The 17,230-nt window shown below is 47.7% G+C and overlaps 1 protein-coding gene across 3 annotated transcripts in view; it reads left to right on the top strand.

The window, feature by feature from the left end:
* The window catches only part of PDE1C (phosphodiesterase 1C), a 1,706,308-nt gene that overhangs the window by 455,939 nt on the left and 1,233,139 nt on the right, over positions 1 to 17,230 (top strand). The gene's annotated exons all lie outside the window — the stretch shown is intronic.

Below are 17,230 nucleotides of genomic sequence, written 5' to 3'. Positions count from 1 at the left end.
CGGCGATTTTTGAATTACCGCGATACATGACGAGCTGAGCTCGTCATCAGCACACGCCACCCGTGGGTGATGACGAGCTGAGCTCGTCATCAGCATCGAAGGGGTTAATGAGCATCCATTGACTTTTAGCGCTGTGTTAAGTTGCTTCGTGTTGGTTTTTCACAGAACTTTCCATTCATTTGCATCATGTCACACACACACATACACTACCCCCCCCCCCTGGGATCTATTGCATTAAATCGATCATTTCTTAACTTAATTCACCTATGTTTTATGCTCTATTCGTAAGGTGATGTCGACGAGAACGCCAGGGAGCAAGCACTGAAATGATTTCATAGCATCGCTATCTCTTTCAATGTGCTTTTTAAGGTGCATAATCAAGATGTGGGAATAGGACGCATCAGGGGTCATAATATTTTAATGACCACAGCAAAGGAAACGCACACAAATATTAAAAAAAATATGAATCGCTGCTAACCCATGTATATATGTATGAATGTGTCTTATATTTTTCCTTTGCTGTTTTATGTGGAATAAACTCGACCTGAAGGTATTGAAGAGCTTAATATGAGAACCAGTTACACAAGGATACATTCATTTTTTAGTAGGCATGGGGAGATTGTGATTTGCCCAGAATCACAGGATGTTGAGGTGATGCCGAGACTCGAACCTGGTTCCCCAGTTTTAAAGTCGGCAGCTCTTACTGTTACTCCACATCCTCTCCCTGTGGCGCAGGACCCTAGCTAGAGACAAAGGAGAGGTGCCCATAGCTATAAGTCCATAGATATGAAGGATTTGTCAATGACAATTCCTATACCACTCAAACAACCAAACATAATAAGCACAAAAGAGGTATGTTATCTACACCCAGACAAGTGAATATCCAACTGAAGCTACCAAACATCAGACTGCGGTCTGTGACTGAATCCTGGAGACGAGAGCACGGTTGTAGAAGAACTCCAACAGCGCTGCAAGGCCTTTCGAATGCCAGAACGCATGCCGTGCAAATCTCTGTAAAATAACACAGTACATCTTAGCATGACATAGGATGCCAGAATATATGTGTTGCAAGAAAAGCATTTCACTAGGTGTGAACAAAACCAAGCAAAGAGAAAAGACTAATACAATTATATATGTGTACATATAGAATGTGTTAAAACAATAATCCTGTGTCAAGAGTCATGTTAAGACTTGTACTGGAAAATCCTCAGATTTTTATAAAAATGGCATGATTATAGAAAAAAACAGATTTTAAATCCCTTTCCAATATTGGCTTAGCAAATGCAGACGCTCCCTCACTTCTTACATTTTTGGGTGGAAGCCAGTGGTGGTTCCTCCGCAGGGAGCATCCCTGAGCCCCACTCTATTTAGTGCCTATGTCTCATCCCTGGCAAAAATGGGGACAAAGTGGGGCTTCAGAGTTAGCTCATATGCAGATGACACACAACTAACAATAGCCGTAGGAGGCAGGCAAGAGGACACCAGGACCAAACTCAATAACTGGCTCACCGAGATGACAAGCTGGATGGCAGATCACTGTCTAAAGCTTAATGCAGACAAATCCGAAATCCTGCTCCTCGGTGGAGCCAATCATATCTGGTCTGCATCATGGTGACCCCAATCACTTGGAGGTGCCCCAGCACCTAAGCAGTATGCAAAAAACTTAGGGGTTCACATCGACAACCAACTATCTATGCAGGACCATGTACGGCTATTATGTGGAAAGAGCTTTGCCACACTGAAGCTTCTAAAAAGGCTCCTCCCTTGGATCCCCCTGGTAAGCAGGAGAGCAGTCACACAGGCCATGCTTGCCAGCTGGCTGGACTATGAAAATGCTCTTCTCGTGGGCATGCCAGTCTACCTCTTCAAACGCTTGCAAGTAGTACAAAATGCTGCAGCCAAACTGGTGTGCAACAAGGGTAAAACCAGCTCAGCCACAAACTGTCTGAGACAACTTCACTGGCTGCCCATGCGTCAAAGAGCATGATTTTAACTCTTAGGGCATGCCCACAAAGCACTCCATCACACCAGCCCTAAGATTCTCCAGAACAAAATCAGATTCTACATCCCTCCCAGATGCCTAAGGCAAGCAAGCGCTAGCTGAAACTAGAAAGATGAAAACGACCAGGGCAGGGGACACACCTTTTCGTATCTTGCGGCACTGCACTGGAACGGACTTCCATTAGAACTTAGGCGGATCAAAGACTACACCGTCTTCAGGAAGAAATTTAAAACTCACCTATTCCCAAAAAAACTAACGCCATACCTGAAATCAGCTCCGGCTCCCGGCACCACTAAGCCACTACGTCAGCGCCGTGAGATCCCTTTGGGATGAATGTTGCGCTTTACAAATAAATAAATAAATAAAGGCAGAGAGCCCCCCCCCGCCCCCCCCACTGCTCTCAGCAGTGCAAACAGGAACAATAAAATGATAAGATAGCAATGTTATTATAATTTTATTTTTCAGCACTGAAAAAGTCTAGGGCGAGATGGGGTTTGGCTAAGCTATCATGACGGAGCAGGGAGGAGGAGTGGTGGACACCATAAATGCGCATGACGGTTTGGCCGGCCCTCTTAGGGTGGCCAAACCGACATACGCACTTAACATTTCTAAACCTGGCTGTGTTGCACAGCCGGGTGGAGAAGAGTCCCAGGTTCCCAGGCACTCTCTGAGCAGCATACCAGGCAACTCAGACCAATCACACTGCTTTCATGCTGGTAATTCTATTACCAGCATGACAGGAGTCGTGATTGGCTTAGGGGAGCCTCACACCCTGTGTGCTGCCTGAAGTCAACAGGAACAGAAAAGGACGGAGGCGGCGGCCATCAGGTAAGTGATGTTTTCTGTTTTTATCACCCTGCACTGCCCCAGCACTTCTGTTTCCCAGCAGCTGCCACTGAAGCAGAAAGGCAATGAGTAGAAAAGAAATGAAATGGTTCCATGATGCACCGATGCTAAACACACATCTTATACTTTGCTCTGCTCTTACTGCTGAGCCTGACTGCAGATCCTACCGGTGTTTGTAGATACCTGCAAGGTGCAGTCATGTTCAGCTTAGCAGCTGAATGAATATTCATAGAGCTAATGAAAGCACAGGGAACTGATTATTCTTCATTTTGTGCCGAACCTGTTAATATGCTTTCTACACCTTTTGCACGGAAAAACTAACACTTCTTCTGAGGTAAAGTCTAAAATGAATCCAGTCATAGTGCAGTGTGAAAAAGTGCGCCAAGTGACGAGTTATGATTGCCCATCTGTTCGGCAGAGGTGGTAACATATATTAGAACAGCTGCACGAGCATCACCTGTGATTCATCGGTCTGTCTCTTGCACCCTAAGCCTCTATCACTCTTACTTTCACCTCAGATGTATTTTGAGGCCCTCATTGTGCTATGCCAAGCGCGAATATAATGAAGCGCGCCCTTAGGACCCGGGCCCCCCGGGCCACGCCCCCGGTCACGTGATCCTGGGCGGCCGGTCGCCCAATCGGCACTCGGTCGCCCAAGTACTTCCGGGTCAGGCGCACGTATGTCCGGCTGGGGTGTCAGGGGGCGGAGACCTTTGCCCTATTTTAGGGTCAGGAACCGTGGCTTCTGTCTCTCTTTGCCCTCTGCCACCCCAGCTGACGACCTCGCCGGGCGACTCCTTTTTCCACCCCCTCACCATTTTACTTTAAACTTTAATTTTACTTAAACTGCCCCTCGTCCCCCGACGCTCGCACCTCCCGTTGGATTGTCGAGGGAGTGCGAGGAGCTGCTTGGAGGCGGTGATCCGGAGCCCGGCGGCGAGGCTCGGCGGCTGTGAGGAGAGACGGCGGAGATCAGCGCGCGGCAGCGAAGAGAAGCCCATTGTGCCAGGTAAGGGGCCGGGAGTTCTGGGGGCCTGCTTGCAGCCGCTGATTGCGGGAGGGGGTTCGCGGGTTTTTTGTGGGCTCACTTCCGGTGGTTGGTGGCTGCCGGTGGGGCTCCTGGGGTCCGGGTTCCTTTGTGGCGGCGTGGGCGGCTCGGCGAGGGGAGACCGGGGAGCGGGGCTGGTACTTGCACAGCAGGAGTCTGGGCGGGCACGCGAGGCGGCATTGGCGAAGTTCGTCGTAGCGCTCACCTCGAGGGTACACCAGTCAGTTTCCCGCGCTAAATCGCGTTGTTGGAGCACCGGTCCTCACGCAGAGAGCGATGGCCCCCAAGAAGGTTAGCCATAAACGGAAGGGGAAGGACCCCGAGCTTGCGCAGTTATTAAAACTAGTACTAGCTAAGCTGGGCAAGGATCAGGAGAGCGCGAGCGATAGCGATGCCTCGCAGGATGAGCCAGAGCAGGAGAGCATTAACGAGCGCCCGCGCAGGGAAGGGGTGCCACCCAGGGCTGCTTTCCCCCCCCTAGTAAAGAAGCCTAGAGCCCAGCAAAAACGTAAAGGGGGTACATCACAGAAAGGGCGGAAATCTCATGGCAGGGTAGCTGAGGATGAGAGATCAGTAGGTCCCGTCCCCCCTCTGTTAGAGGAGATACCTGCTACCCCATTAGAAGATGTACTCCCTACGGCCCCCATGCCAATCATACCTAGGGCGGACCTACCTCTAGGAGCAGGACCTGTGGGGGGAGCACCCATACCTGCAGTAACGCCAGCTGACCCGGTGGGTTCAACATTGGCAGAGATCAGGGAAGCACTGAAAGCATTGGCCCCGGGGAATCCACACCAGGCCGTGGTGAACGTGCCAGCACCTCCCCCCCCTCAACCAGTGGTGGTGGCGGCAGCAGGCACACAGGACCCGATGGCTGGGCTTTTAGCATCTGTGGCTAACCTAGTGGGACAGCTAACACCCCCGGCAGCGGGGCAGACTCCCAGCACAGTGGCGGCAGCCCCGTGGGCACCAGGGCTGGCTGTAGAACAGGGGGCGCTGTTAGAAATCCAGAGGCAGTTAGCACTCGTAGTGGAGGCGCGGAATACAAAGCCCAGTGGGACTACAGGAGCGTCACCAGCAGTAGCAACGGTACCTGTAGGAGGTAAGGCATGCGAGGTGGCGACCAAGGGCGGGGAGGCAGGGATAGCGCCGAGGGGGGTGCACGGGAATGTGTTATCCCAACCAGGATGTTAGCCACACATGTGTCCACGGAAATGAGAGAAAAAATCTGGAAAGGGACATATGTAGATATATTTGCGCTCATCAGGCCTACTAGGAGGGACATGGAGTTCAGGGAGAGAGAAGGTAAAGAGGGCTCCTTCAAAGACAGGAGGCCAAGGGTGGAGGAGTCTCTCACTAATTGGCTCTTTGGCTTCCATGTGTACACGACAGTGCTGTTAGAAAAAAGGCCAGAGTTAGCGATACCATTGGTTTTCTACACGAATAAAATTGTGAAAGCGCATGCGACACATGGGGGGTCTGCATGGTTGGATTATGATAGGGAATTCCGGTGGGCTAAAGAGGAGAACCCGAGTATTGGCTGGGACCAGGTGGAAATAAATGCATGGCTTGAGAACGTTAATGGTGGGGGGCACCACACGAAACAGCCTTTTCGGACCTCCCAGGGTGGCCCAGGGGAAAAGAAAGGAGCTTGCTGGGCATTCAATAGAAAGTCATGCAATTATCCTGCAGGGCAGTGCAAATTCAGACATGCCTGCTCCTATTGTGGTCACTCCTCGCATCCAGAGTCTAAATGTAATAAGAAGTTCAAAGAGCGCGGGGGGGCTGGGAACAAAGAGCACAAGCATCCTCAGCAATAGTCTTCCTTCTCCTGTAGACCTAGGGAAATTGATTTATTGGCTCAATCAGTACCCAGATAGGGCAGCAGCCAAGGTTTTGTTTGATGGTTTTTCTGTAGGTTTCCGCATTCTCGCCCTAGGCGTTCCTCCTGTTGACCAATGCAACAATCTCATGTCAGCTAGAATGCACCCAACAGTAGTAGCAGCAAAGGTAGAGAAGGAAGTGGCCTTAGGTAGGGTCGCTGGCCCTTTCCCCGCTCCTCCACTGGCAGGTTATGTTTGTTCCCCCCTGGGAGTAGTGCCTAAGAAGGATCCTGGGCAGTTTAGGATGATACATAACCTCTCAGCTCCTAAAGGTTTCTCTGTGAATGACTGCATTGACGCAGCTTTGTGTTCTGTGACTTACTCATCTTTTGATACCGCTGTGCAGCTGGTGAGGGAACTAGGGCGGGGGCCGATGTTAGCAAAAACTGATATTGAATCTGCCTTCCGTCTGTTGCCAGTGCATCCCGAGGATTACAAACTATTGGGTTTCCAGTTTCAGCAGCAATTCTACTTTGATAAGTGCATGCCCATGGGTTGTGCGGTGTCTTGCAAGTATTTTGAGACCTTTAGTTCCATGCTGCAATGGGTTTTTTCGCGCAGGACAGGTTGTGTTAATGTGGTGCATTACCTAGACGATTTCATGGTGATGGGTCCGGCAGGGTCAGGGGGGTGCGCCAGAGCACTCAATGAACTGGTGTCAATGTTTTGGGAGTTCGGGGTCCCCCTGGCCCCGGAAAAAACAGTGGGCCCGGCCACGTGCATGTCCTTTCTGGGGATAGAAATTGACACGGTGGCGGGGGAGTGCAGGCTGCCTTTGGACAAAGTTCAGGCCTTTTCCCGAGCGATTGACGCCACTCTGGCGGGACCTAAGGTTACTCTTCACCAGCTTCAGGTACTTGTTGGCCAGCTCAATTTTGCCCTAAGAATCATCCCCATGGGGCGCCCTTTCTCTAGATCCATAGCCAGGTCAATGGGGGGGGTTAACGCACAAACACCACCGTGTTCGGCTGAGGGCAGAGGTGAAAGAGGATCTGAGGGTTTGGCGCAGTTTCCTCAGAGATTTCAATGGTAGGGTGGTGTGGCCAGCCCCTCCGGTGTCCAGCTCGGAACTCGGCCTGTTTACTGATTCGGCCGGCAGCATCGGTTTTGGGGCCATTTTAGGTCCTTCCTGGTGTGGGGCGGAGTGGCCAGCAGAGTGGCACAGGACAGGCCTGACAAAAAACATAGCATTCCTAGAACTCTTTCCTATAGTTGTAGCTGTGACAATTTGGGCCGACCGCTTCAGAGACAGGGCAGTGATATTCTGGTCTGACAACATGGCTGTGGTGGAAGCTATTAACAGGCAGGGGGCCTCCTGTGTGCATGTGCTCAGACTGTTGAAACAACTGGTGTTGGTATGCTTGAAGCTGAACTTGACTTTCAAGGCGGCGCATATACCGGGGGTTGACAACAATGCTGCTGATGCTTTGTCTCGTTCCAAGTTGCAGGAATTCCGGAGGTTCCACCCGCAGGCAGAGGAGCGGATGACAGAGTTCCCACCATCACTGTGGACAATTGGTGCCCCCATTAGCGGGGCTGGTAGGTGCTTCCCTGAACGATCGCACCAGGAAATCTTACCAAAGGCATTTTAATTCCTACAGGTCGTTTGTGGATGAGGCTGGGTTGCCTCAATTGTTTGCTCCAGATGCTATTCATGGGTACCTACAGAAGTTAAGGGATCAGGGCAGGGCTGTCTCTTTCGTTAAGGCTAACTTGTCAGCAATAGGCTTCTTTGCAAAACTGGCAGGGGTACGCGACCCGGGTTGCTCTTTTTTAGTCAGGAAAGCTGTGGCGGGCTGGGCTAGACTGGAGGGACCTAGGCGGGATTCTCGTAGGCCTTTGAACATCCCGACCTTATGTGCTATGGTGGACCTCTTGCCTTTGGTTTGTGATTCCCCCTTCGAAGGCATTCTGCTGGGGGCGGCCTTCACTCTAACCTTTTATGGGGCATTCCGTCTGGGTGAAGTGGTGGGGTCCTCTAGAGTCGACCAGGAAGGGGGCCTCCAACATAGGGACATTTGCCTGTCTTCAAATAGTTTGGCAGTGGCTTTAAGGAGATCTAAGACCGACCAATTGGGCAAAGGGGTCACCATTCGGCTGGGTCCTGCGCCAGGGGTTTCGGCCTGCCCGGTAACCCGGATGAGAGCGTATCTGGCCCTGCGCCCAGTTGGGAGCGGGCAGGCCTTGTTTGTTCATGAGAACGGGGACTGTTTGTCCCAGTTTCAGTTTAAGGCGGTCCTGGGACTGGTGCTAGCGCGATTAGGTCTGGGAGATGCAGGATACTCGTCTCATTCATTTAGGATTGGCGCAGCTACCTTGGCCGCAGGGGCGGGCCTGCAGAGCGATGCGATTAAAAGGGTGGGGCGCTGGTCGTCCGATTGCTATCGCAGATATGTGAGGCCTGAATTGTTGTGATGATGGATCAATGATTGACTGTGACTTGTGCCTGACTTTTCCATTTCTCTCCTCTAACTTAGTATGCCCGCGAAGCTGGTGTGGGTGTTGGGGCACTCGTTCGTGCGTCGCGCTACGGTGCGTTTACATCAACGGCGAGTGGTGAAACCGGCAGACTTGGGCGGGACGGAATTCCTGTGGCGAGGCGTCGGGGGCATGCGAATTCGTCACCTGAGGCGGCTCGTGGAGGAGTTAAGAGATCAAGAAGGGCACAAGTCCCCAGACTGGATTATCATTCACTTGGGAGGAAATGATATGGTTGATCGTGGTCGCTTAGCAGTCAAAGAGGCGTTGCTGACAGAGTTTGCGTGGTTGGGAAAAATCTTCCCATCGGCCAGGATTGCTTGGTCAGCAATGATACCGCGCAGGACATGGGGCCCGGGAGTTCGAACAAGGTCCTTGAATGTGTCAGTAAGGCGACTCAACGGGGAGATGGCAAGGTTGTGCTCAGTGAAGGGCCGCTTATGTCATATTCCACACCGGATGATCTCGGGAGAGGCTATGTACTACAACGACGGAGTGCATTTGTCGGACTTGGGCACAGACACATGGATAAAAGGACTTTGGTCATTTATACAGAGCGCAGGTGGGGAGGGTGGCAGACCTGAGGGCCTTGGCCACCCTTGTGGCGGAAGAGAGACCTGCGATCAGTGACATTGACTAACACAAGGGACTGCCTTACGTACTCCATAGGCCAGCACTGAGAGGGGAGACGGTAAGCTCTTCGCTGGGAAGATGTGACCACCGGCTGGGGAGGCTAGGGCGACAGATCACGAGCCTCCTGGGTCCCTGGGCAGTCCGGTGGTCGGGGAGGGGCCCTAGAATTGGCGGACAAGGATCAGAGGGTGGGGCCCACTTCTCTTTGACGCAGGTGCGGTGCACCTGGCGTGGTAGGCTCAGTGCGAGATGCGAGCCAGAAGGCCCCTTGGTGCTGGGGGGCGATGATATAATTTTGCATTTATGATTTTGCAGTTATGAAGATGAATATTAAAAGTGTCTGTGATGATGATTATGCATGTTACTTTGCTTTTGTCATGTTTATGATATGTTGAAATTAAACATGGCCTTTTTATAACCCACTCAATGCTTTGAGGATTCAATTGTGGGTTGGGGTGTCAACTAGGGGGGGCGGGGCCATGCTGGGGGGATCCGGGTCCTATGAATTAAGGAACAATAAATCCCCATTAGTCGCACACATGCCTCATTTGGAGGCTGTCCCAGTACAAAGAAATGTACCTGCAATTTACCCAAGCGCAGAAATTATGATAAAATTGCCGGTATTTAGAAAAGGCTTTAACAGTTAAACCAGGGTACTCACCCTGCATACATGCGAGCCAAAGTGAAATGTGAAAATCCATTGTATTCGTTTTTGCAATGTGCAACATGAACCCTGCACTTGGTGCTTGCCCAGTCCAGGGTGTGCAGGGAGGCAGGTGGCCAGACTGTGTGGCAAACACCGGGCATCATGTCAGGCAAAGGATGACTGCTCTTTGGGCATGGGGCCAGAAACTAGCATCCCTGCCATCGATAGTCCAGGTAAGCAACTACTCATGAAAAGAACCAACATCTTCCACCGCCTCTTAAAGACTGGCATGCAAATTATCCACTCTTTCAGAGGGTGAATATAACTAGGAATGAGCTACTGGTGACCATCACACCTAACTACTAAACTACAGCTTCCCGCTTTGCTAGCATTACACATAGATCAACTGATCAGAAGTGCAGTTCAGGAGCACCCCAACTACAGTTGCACAGGGAAAATCATCCCTAGAGCCATTATGTCTCCATCAGCAACCACATCTGACCACAGCCAGCTCCATAAGACATAATTGTCCACCCCCAGATGTAGTAACCAACAACCCATGCCAGGAGTGGCTTATGAAGTATAAGTAATGATTATCTCATAGGCTCCTGTGCAGCGGCACCTCCTCCGCAATGGCGGGGGAGCATCGCCCCACTGGTTCAGAGCCAGCAGCTGAAAAATAACACAATATTTTATTATCATTTTAGTGTTCAGCTGCTGGCTCAGCCAGCGTGTGTCGGGAGGGGCAGGGCCGGGCCATAGGAGGGAGGAAGAATGAAGTGGTATGTGTACTTCTAAGTGCGTATATATGTTTAGCCGTCCGTGTTAGGCCTGCCAAACAGACAGGCGCAGTTAGGATTCCCCAACACAGCTCTATTGGGCAGCCAGGTTGGAGAAAAATCAGACTCCCTGTGCCTGAGCAAACATTAAACCAGACCTCTCAAGCCAATCCCTGCGCTGCTCTCATGCTATTGGTAATTATTTCTTTTAACCCTCCCCGCTCTGCAAATCCCGCACCCCGTACCAACCCCACCACCTTTTGTTTGCTGCTGCTGCTCCTGTGGCTGGTTCCATTGGTCCCAGTTATGTACTTGGTGAAACTCCCCGGCCAGTAAAAGGCACCTTGAAGAGTGTGTATATCCCAGGTCACTGGTGAAATACAGTCACTGTGGTGCTCACTCTAGCTATATTCATTCTACACAATGCACAACCAAGCGACTCTTCTGAGTGAAGCGTAAATAAGGACATTATTGCAGTAAGGCAGACATTTCTGGCCCAATGACCCATCGACTAAGTGATTAACTTGAGTAATTAAGGCCCACTTACTGTAAAAAGGAAATTCTATATGTATCTAACATTTTTCAATTAGTACCTGCATATCCCCTGAAACAGAGTACTTTTATAAACTGTGGGTTGTGCGCAGGTGGGTGGACAACTTTCCCTGATTAATCCCATAGAGCCTCAATTTATTCAGTGATCGAGAGAGTTTTGCGTGCATGGGGGAGGAGGCAGGCAAATAACTTTCCCATAAAATGCATCAGGGATGAGTCGAAGAACCTTGAGCTGGACATGTCTTATTGTGCGCGAGGCAGGGTCGTGACGCATGGGCGAAGGTGATGCATTGGATGTGCACCAGATCAATAGCTGGGCAGAGCCTCGGTGATCGTTTACACCCCGAAGAGTTATAAGGCTATATATTCTGCAGGCAACTGTCACCTGCAAGCGAGGCAATATTTAATTTACAACGTCAGGAAACGAAATGAATGACGAAGTACTAACTGCGCCAATAAAATATTCTTAGATCTCTCTGCTGGCTCACCGGGGTGCATGAGCATAACTGGTAAAAATGTAAATTAATTCATTTAAAAAAATATATTTTTTTGTAACTAACAGCCTGATTCATTCGTTTTGCGAGTCTAAAATAGCGATTCATAAGGAATCGCTATTACAGGCTCGCAAAACCTGATTTATGTAGGAATCGCAAAATAAAATGCGATTCCTACATATTCCTTATTTGCGATTAGCAAATTGCTAATCGCAAATAAGGAATAACTCCCCATTCATTCCTATGGGCTAAAAGGCCCATAGGAATGAATGGGGAGTATTCCTTATTTGCGATTAGCAATTACCTAATCGCAAATAAGATAGCGATTTAAAGGGTGCCAGGGGTGTCCAAAGGACACCCTGTATCACCCCTTCAATGCAAATTTAAACAGGTGTTGCGCACACCAATGTCCAAAGGATATGTGTGTGTGCAACATGCAACTTAGAAAAATGCTTTTAAAAGCATTTTTCTAAGTTTTCGCTATTTACCACGAGGTTTGACCTCGCGGTAAATAGCGGCCCGAAATAGCGAATTCGCAATTTGAAAATGGATGATGAATTGCATTTAAGGAATCTCAAATAGAGATTCCTTAAATGTAATTCCTCGCAAATGTGCGATTTCGCTATTACCGATTTTTGCATTTGGGATGATGAATCCCAAATGCAAAAATTGCGCTCGCAAAGGGCCAGATTCTGAGAATCTGGCCCTTTGCGAGCGCAATTCTCCTTCATGAATCAAGCTGTTAGACATAAAATGCTGGACCGAAAATAAAGGACGCACTTATAGAGCACTTTTTCAACTAAGTTATTTAAACTTGTAAAATAAAATGTCATGCGAAGCATGTTTTCTAAATATGCAGAATAAATGGGTCTTAACCAGAAAAAGGGGGTGTACTCCCGTTCGGTTCATGCACACAAGATCTCCGGTGGTGGGATCTCTCCTTTGTTGCTGCCCCCCACCCTATGGTTAACTTACAGGCTAAAAACTTTAATATTTTTCCCTAGTATTTTTTAACTTGGCCCTCTTTGATAAACTTCGAACGTAGTTAACTTTTTAAATTAAACTTCTCAAAGCATGCCTTGGCTTAGCCTATCATGGACAACTTAGCCCATCCCCCATTTACCTGGCATGTTGAAATTGTTGCTCTTGATTTCTGGCACAATATTTTAAGATTATCAAATTAGCATTTTGTGTCTTAACATGGGACTCACATGAGATAACACCATTGCCATGATTACACTGTTTAACGTAAGCAGGGGACCTTACCTGTAAACATAATTTAAATATTCTATGTCTTCGAAATGTATTATGTATTCCATCCACTTTGTACTACAGGAAGTGTGGACCGTAGGTGGATGGGGGAGGTGGAGGGTGGGCACGTCCTTGCATATCCTCTGGCCATGTCTGAAACTGCTGGGGTTTTGGAAGGGTGGTATAGAAGACTTACATGCTGTGGTGGGAACTCCCCAAGTGCTGTCCCCGATGACTATGCTTGATATGGGCAGTCCTGATGTCCCAAGAGCTGCTGTATTAGACTGCTCCATGGTTGCAGAAGAGAAAGCTTACGCCTGTCGTGGCTGCCAAGAAAAATTAGAAAAGGCATGGATTGATATTGATCAAAATATATCATGAGACACCCACGAGGAAGAGGGATGATGAAAAGCTTGGTGTTGTATTTTTTATCTTGCTTTTTTAAATAATCAGTAAAGGTATTTGAAAAAAATACAAATACAGTAAAAAAATGTGAACTAAAGTATTCTTTATTCAGTAACTACAAACATTCTATGGTCTAGCAACTAATCACATCACGCACACAGGGCTGAAATATCCTTCCAAAGTTCCATCAGACTCCACAGAAGAATATTTGAGAAAACGTCCACAAAATACAAGTGGGAAATTTAACACAAAATCACGATGGTTTGATGGAGACAGTAGGCTTCATTACGTGGGGATCTGAGATGAATACATAAAACTTAAAAAGGGGAAATCCTTAGAGAAAGTAGGGGTTCCATGAAAGAAATGACACCCGCATACTGAGTAGCACATCAATAAGGCAACCCTAGTTGCAGGGAATAGAAGAAAGCTAGGGAGCTTGAATCCCCAAAAGTGAAAGATGCACACTTTACCACATAGAGCACCAGCTACAATATTAATCCGCCTAGTGAGGACTGCTTGACTGAGGTCTGTCCCTTTGATGTACAGATTTGGCAAGTCTATCTGCCTTTATAATCACAGAAAGGGTTAGAATAAAGAAGCAATAACAATTGCTGCTACAATACTGCAAATGTTAGCCATTGAATCAGATGCACTGCAAAAAAAGTACAGGAGGCTGAGGAGCAAATTGGCACAGGAAGGGCAATCACAGGCAGGCAGACATGTCTGAAGCAGTGAGATCTCTAGCACTTTCTGTACTTTATACAGAGCAAACATAAACATCTGGAGCCTGCCCACAAAGGCATTTTGGAATAGGTAAAGTAGTACTCCTGTAACACTATTTTTGCATACTCTTGCATGCCTTTTGAATTGGTCCCCATACATTTAAAATGGAAAAATTCAGGGAATAATCATATACAGGTAGAGCAAGTAGAAACATGTCAACATACTGCACCAAAGGATAAGCAGAACAAAACCTGAAGCAAAATGACACTACCCTCCTGCAGGCTTCCAAACCCAGCACCGCAGCTGAGAGGAGAGGCCCCCACACGTTTACCACTTGCTACAAGCAGGTGGTAATAATGTGTGTAAATAAATACCTTATTTTCCCTCGAAGGAGGAAAATCATGCAGATTGGGACTCAATTTTCCTGGGCACGTGCAGTATTCCCCATTCTGAGTGAAATTGCTCGTAATCTCTGGATATAATAATAATCCACATTTTGTAAAGCGTGAACCATCACCCGTTAGGGTCTCTAGGCGCTGGGGGCCATCGGGAAGATTAAGCAAGCTATTGCCAAGAGTCACATGGTGCTGAGCTTATCTGCTGCCGGCCCTGGGGATTGATCCCCCGAACCGTGATCCCCAGATTCCGGAGTCAGTTACCCTGGCCGCGGCGCCACACCTCTCCCTCTATATGGATAAAGATATGGAGGTCTGGAATCTCCAATTTAAACTGTAGAGTCTGGCTCTACAGTATCCCTCCCACTTATATCCAAGGAACTTGTAAAGAGGGTCTAAGTTTCCATGCTAGCTGTGACTGACCCATTCCCAATTTTCTGGAGTGTAGAGAATGGGATTTTGTTGATCGCATAAGAAATAAGTTAAAGTGCCTTCACATCTTAACTCTAGCCTGTCGGATTGTGCGCTTGCGGATAAGTTAGGGTTAGCGGTAGGCAAAGATATGTAGGTCTTTGCATGAGTAACAAGGCTGGCTTATTCAGAGCATGCTGCTGGCTTGAAGTTACATGTTTCCTGTATGAAGATTCTTCTCACTCATATTGCTTGAGCTGACTGGGCCACCATATTGCACCTGGCATTGCAGCCTTGAAGCTGGATCTGATGTCCTACTGAATCCTCTCAAATGGTTTCAACAGCTCTGAATGCCCCAACACACTCCCATTTACCACAGTTTTAATCAGGCACAGTGGCTTCCATTTTAAACTGTGATTTGAAATTGACAATTCCAGAGAGTTTTTTGTTCCTCGAACATTACAAGATACATACTCATTTACCTAATTCTTTTGGTTGAGTAGTTGTATGGGTGTTACCACACTGGAAACAGATCCCCATGTATCCTTGCACTTCAAGTTGAATGGAGATGGCCCACTGCTACCCACCCTCATTGGTTTCACTGGACCCTCCAAGCAAAACACCTTTCATAACCAAAAGACCCCCCACACGTTCACTCAGGCTATCCATAGCAGACTTACACCATTACGCCCTTCGAGAGAGTCAGGAGGTTGGCCAGTGTTTATCACCTTGGAGAAAACTCTTTCCAATATAAGTCACCATGTTGCAGATTTTGGAAGTGTCTCTGACATGTACTCTAGAAGTACATCAATACTTTTATATGCACTTTTCCTTTTCAAATCCAGAACTTCAAAAATAGTTGGTGAGCTTGGGTAATTAGGAGCATAATCTGAAATGTCAATTCTACTGCAGTTCCCACATCAATTTTTAATTCAGTATAATGTAAATTAAGTCTTAGAACATTTGCTCTTAGGCTACTCGAATCTCACAGTGGTGCAGCTTCAAGCCTTTGACAGATAAAAATATTACAATTTAAAAGCCCTTGTCACGGGACAAGCATTAAGAACAAAGAACACAACTGGCACTGCTAAACAGAAACTAAGAGCTTTATTTACACCTATTGTTTACACCGTTTAAAGGTACTTCAACAGGGTCAGGGACAGGTGGGAAACAGATACAAGGGGACCGTACCATGCAAGAAGGTAATTAAAAACTTTGAAATATGAAAACGCATAATCGCAAAGCAAGAGATAGACACTTTTCTTTGTTTTGATTTGAACACTTATCAAACATCACTTTGATACACCATCCTACTTTGTAATCTATTTGTGTGTTTATCAAATAGACACATATGGGGGGTATGTGATTAGATATCAATCCCTGTCTCACAAAGATAAAGAATTTATAGCGTGACATTCCCCCAGAATGCTGATGTAGCTTTGTGTTGTAGAACTACGGTTCGTATTTAGATTATATTGCGTGATGGGCACCCTGGTTAACTCTTCCCTCTTTGCTCCTCTTTTGGTACATTTAGGTGTGCGATGAGACAACTTTTACTCTCCTCTTGCCACTATATTATCTGTAAGGCTAGCATATATGGGTAAAGAACCAAGATTTCGGTTTTGTTGATGTTAATTTGAAGGTCACTTAAGGTGTTATACCTCAATAGCTTATTCAGAGACTGCTGAAGACCCATCATCATCTTTTGTAGAATGAAGATGTAGTATTTGGAGGCTCAAGCACCATATCTGGAGGAAAGCATCTAGCAATGGAAAGCACATGACCCATTCTGAATGCAAAGAAACAAAAGATCCAAGGGTTGGGACAGAGGCATGCTTCAGTCCTCTACTTGTGGTCATTCTATCCAAGGATTGGGACACAGGCATGCCTCAGCCCTCTACTTGTGGAGATTCATTTAAACATCTGTGCCCAACGTTGAGCCTAAACTGGACCCATGTATCACTGAATAACTAAGTAATCACCTTCAGGAGTGTAAGGGAAATGCATCCTTAATATCAATTTGTGGGGAAACACAGGACCCAGCAAATTCCACTACTTGCCATGCCCAAACCTTCCCTTTTATGATATGTAAGACACTCTTAAGATAGGCCCAAGGTAGCTCCATGGGCAGTGTGCAGTGTTCTTAAAAGGTAGGGCATATGCTTTTTTAGTTTTATATGTCCTGGTAGTGAAAAACTGCTAAATCCGCTTTTGACTACAGCAAGGCTTATCTCTCCTGTAGGTTAGCATTGGAGGTGCCCTGTCACACTTTACAAGTGTAATTTACAATTGGGAGCAGATAGACAAATAGAGTTTGGTGTCTCTGGGTTCCCAATTTAAAAACACATCTTTTAGTGCAGTTGGTTTTTTAATTGCAGGCCTGAAACCGCCACTTTTAGAAAGTTGGCTTTTTCTTACTTTAACTATTCTGTGCCACTGCCTCTCCCTAAAAAACACGTCTGGGCCAGGATGACTGCTGGGTGAATTCAGTCTAGACAGTCACACACAATGGGAGGAGAGGTGTGCCCTTCTTATCCGTAGTTAGAATGGTGGGAGGAGTCGACACATGCACCTGAATAGGGCTGTGACTATCCCCACACAAAGAGCTGCATACCCCCCTGTAGTGTGTCTGGTGCTAGGGCCAGGAAGTGCAGGGTCTTGTGCACTACAAAGACCTTTCTTTG

This window comes from Lissotriton vulgaris, chromosome 4_1 (assembly GCF_964263255.1).
Source record: "Lissotriton vulgaris chromosome 4_1, aLisVul1.2, whole genome shotgun sequence".
NCBI classification, from domain to species: Eukaryota; Metazoa; Chordata; class Amphibia; order Caudata; family Salamandridae; genus Lissotriton; species Lissotriton vulgaris.
Note: the sequence above shows the minus strand (reverse complement) of the source record. Positions and strands in the feature narration are given on the sequence as shown.